This window comes from Nicotiana tabacum, chromosome 10 (genome assembly GCF_000715075.1).
Source record: "Nicotiana tabacum cultivar K326 chromosome 10, ASM71507v2, whole genome shotgun sequence".
Classification (NCBI taxonomy): Eukaryota; Viridiplantae; Streptophyta; class Magnoliopsida; order Solanales; family Solanaceae; genus Nicotiana; species Nicotiana tabacum.
The window spans coordinates 54,335,057-54,339,293 of NC_134089.1; the positions used below are offsets into that span (position 1 = coordinate 54,335,057).

Below are 4,237 nucleotides of genomic sequence, written 5' to 3' on the forward strand. Positions count from 1 at the left end.
GTTGTACCTGCACAGATGTATTAGCATCAACTTGGTGATCACTAGTTGATCTTCTTCTTTCGGCACTCTTAGAGGGCCACTGATTTGCATCTTCAGATAACTCATCGAGAATTTTAACTATCTCCTCTAGAGTCTTATTCATCAGCGGGCCTCTAGTTGCATTGCTCAATATTCTATGTGAGGTCGGTGTCAAACTATCCCAAAAGTCCTGGTGTTGCATCCAAAGTTCAATTCCTCTATGTTGACACTTTATGACTATCTCCTTAAACCTCTCCCATGTTTCAAAATTAGTTTCAGTCGCTTTCTGGTAGAAGTTATGGATTTCACTTCTAAACTTTCCTATCTTAGCTAATGAGAAATATTTATCAAGAAATTTTCTGGTCATCTTATCCTATGTTCTAATTGATCCCGTGGGCAAGCTTCGAAGCCACTGCTTTGTATCATCTTTAAGTGTAAGGGGGAATGCCCTTAAGTACACTGCATCTTGTGACACCCCATTTTATTGAAAGGTGTTCATAGTCTCCTCGAAGTCCATCATTTGTGTGTTTGGATCTTCGTTTATCTTCCCTCTAAAGACACAACAGTTCTGAAGGGTTTGAAGCAACCCTTGCTTCAACTTGAAATTTTTAGCTGCATTTAGAGGTGGTCTCACACATGATAAACCTTAGTTGTAAACTGGTATAGCATAATTGCAAAGTTATCTCCTAGGCCCAGGAGCTATATTTTCAATCTGATCTACAGTCAAGGGTTGATTTTGAGTGATTCTCTGAGCCCTATCTTCTTCATAAATTGTGCATCTCTAATAGCTGCTTCCTCAGCATCCTGTGCAACTTTTTCTCGTTGTTGGGTTGTCTCTTTTGGAGCCAAATCTACATTATCATCACTGTTTCCAGCCATAGTTCCTTGGGTTGAGGATTGCCCAACCTTTTCTGATGTTTCAGTGAGGTCCTTTTCCTTTCTCAGTTTTCGCAGTTGTTTTTTCTATTTCTGGCTCGTATGGTAGCACTTCTTTCGCAGAAGCTCAAGTCATGCACCAATCTTAACCTGTAACCTGTGCCCAGTTAAAGAAAACCAAACGTAACAAGAGAAAATAAAATAAAAAGAAAAATTCATGAAATAGCACTACAAACTATTTCAAACACTATTGATTGGTAATCCCTAGCAACGACGCCAAAATTTTACGAGCTCAAAACACACACTTAAAAAATACTCGCTAATCAAATATAGTATAGTATAATATCGTATACACAAGGATTGGAGTTAAATAGTGTCACGACCCAAAAACCAATCCGGTCATTGTCATGACCCAAGTTCGCCCTTCGTGAACTGTCGTGACGACACCTAGTCTCTACGACTAGGTAAGCCTAACAATTTGCGGAATAAGAAATGAAAGATAAAAACTAGCCAAAAACTGCGAAATAAACATAAATAAAATGTTTAAGATGCCGCGCTACATATACAAATATAAACTTTCAAACTAAAATAACTCCCAAAACCCGGAATCTCCTAAAATCACAAGCTGTGGAATAACTTCAAAGTGTTCTAACTCTAGAATATCTAAACAAAAGTAAATATAGGAGAGCTAAAGCTAGAAGTGAGAATAGAGAGGGACTCCTTGGTCTGCGGACGCGACAGATATACCTCAAAGTCTCTGAAGATCGCCTCACCTCACTGGAAGTATGGGTGAGTCGAAGAACTTAAATCTGCACACGAAAAACATGAAGGGCATGAGTACACCACTGCGGTACTCAGTAAGTGCCAAGCCTAACCTCGGTCGAGTAGTGACGAGGAAGATCAGGGCCCTACTAATTACAGATGAAAAACAAGGTAAAATAGTTTAGAATATGACAACATAATTAAAATGCTAACAGTCTATAACGAATAAATTCACAGAAGGAATCTAACTCAGTATACAGAAATAGCAACAGGGGATCTCTCGGGATATTATCCCGTAGTCCCAAACGTAAATGTCCAGAGGATCTCCTGGGATATCGTCCCGTAGTCCGAATCATAAATATGCAAGGGGAAACTCCCGGAATACCAATCCATAGTCCCAAAGTAAATATCTAGCACGAGGAATCTACCAGGCGCTGTCCCGTAGTCCCAATCATAAGTGTGCAGGGGGATCTACCGGAATACCGATCCGTAGTCCCAAAGTAAACAAGCAGGGGGATCTCCGGGGATATCGTACCGTAGTTCCAAAGTAAATACACAACCATCGCAGAAAATATACAGTTATACTCAAGAATTAGATAGGAATTTCTACTCTAACATGCTGCATAGAGTACAAGTAGGCAATTAAAGCAGGAAAGACAATTAAGTCATGTAAGCATGCTTTTCCTAATCTAAACAAGAGGCTTCAAGTACAAGTATTTGCTAAACTACAAGAAAACATGATATTAGCTAAACGAAAACGAGATTTTTAACAATTAGCACGTGTACGCACTCGTCACTTCACGTACACGACACTCATATAACAACAATACCAAATCCTAAGGGGAGTTCCCCCACACAAGGTTAGACAAGCCACTTACCTCGAACCAGCTCAATCAACCCGAAATCACATTCTTGCCACGAGTACCCGACTCTAAATGGTCCAAATCTATTCAAATAAATTGCATAATGTAAATATAACTTCAAGTAACTAATTCACTAATTAATTCGAAGCTAACACGCGAAATAAAAAAAAATTGCCCAAAAAGTCCCCCAGGCCCACGTCTCGGAATTGGATAAAATTTACAAATTCAGAACCTCGATCACTCACGAACACACTCGAACAAAAATCACCAAAATCTGACGTCAAAATCTCACTCAAACCCCCGATTTTCAATTGGGGAACTTTTCTACCATTTCACAACTTTTACCCCCAAATTCCTTAATTAGAAGAGGAAAACAACAACAGATTAATGTTCTAAGATCAAATCAAGATAGAAATCATTACCCAAAGCTTCTCCTTTAAAACCCTCCGAGAAATCAACCTTAACTGAGGTCCAAATCGTTTTTCCAAGTTTTAAGTTCAAACCCGCGTTTCTTCCCTTTTTCTGACCAGTGAATCCGCTTCTGCGACCATGGGACCAAACCTGTGGTCCTGCTTATGCGACAAACGAACCGCACATGCGACTTTTCATTAAACGGACCAATTTCGCACCTGCGACCTCTTACCCGCAGATACAGTGCCGCTTCTGCGGTACCTGGGCCGCATCTGCGACCAATTCCAACATTGCCTCAGACCGCACCTGCGGTTCCCTAATCGCTTCTGCAGTGCCGCACCTACGGTCCCATACACGCAGGTGCAATTATGACAGGTTCAACCATCTTCTGATTTTCCTAAGTCCAATTCAACTTCTGTTAGGCACCCGAAACTCACTCGAGGCCCCCGAGACCTCAACCAAACATGCCAACCGATCCTAAAACATCATACGAACTTATTCCAACCCTCAAATTACATCAAACAATGCCGGAACACCAAATCACCCATAGATTCAAGCCTAAGGATTCCAAAACATCCAAATTCCGCTTCGATCAAAAAGTCTACCAAACCTTGTCCGAATGACCTAAAATTGTCACGACCCCGGTTCGCCCTCCGTGAACCATCGTGATGGCACCTAGTTCCCTACAACTAGATAAGCCTAATAATGCAAAAAACAACCAAGTTGCGGAATAAAATAATTTTAAACAGAAATAGAGTAATAAAACAGCGTTTAAAAGTGCCGCTTGGCATACACGACATTAACTATCAAAAACTAATACATGTTCCCAAAACCCGGAAACCCATGAATCACAAGCTAAGGATACTACATAGTGCTCTAACTCCAGAATAGTCTAAAACAAAGTTAATACAGAAGGGTGGTAACTACAATGAGAGAATGGAGAGAGACTCCTCGGTCTGCGGACACGACAGATATACCTCGAAGTCTCTGAAGGTTCGCCTCGCCTCAAGGATGGTAAGTCTGAGTCGAAGTACCTGGATCTACACATGAAAACATGCGCAGAAAGGGCATGAGTACACCACAACGGTACTCAGTAAGTACCAAGCCTAACCTCGGTTGGGTAGTGACGAGGAAGGTCAGGGCCCTACTGAGGTTAAATAAAATATAAAGTTCGACAGTGTAGAACAGAACAGTATAATTAAGTACAATAGTAAAAGTAACACAGGATATAGAGGAAAACAACAAGTATTACAGAGGCAAGTAAACACAGAAAGAAATGCAGCTCAACACCAAAATAACAATCGGGG

General features: G+C 40.8%; 1 pseudogene; it reads left to right on the plus strand.

The window, feature by feature from the left end:
* Nucleotides 1–238: 238 nt before the first annotated feature.
* Nucleotides 239–337, plus strand: LOC142165695 (small nucleolar RNA R71; annotated as a pseudogene).
* The last annotated feature ends 3,900 nt before the right edge of the window (nt 338–4,237 follow it).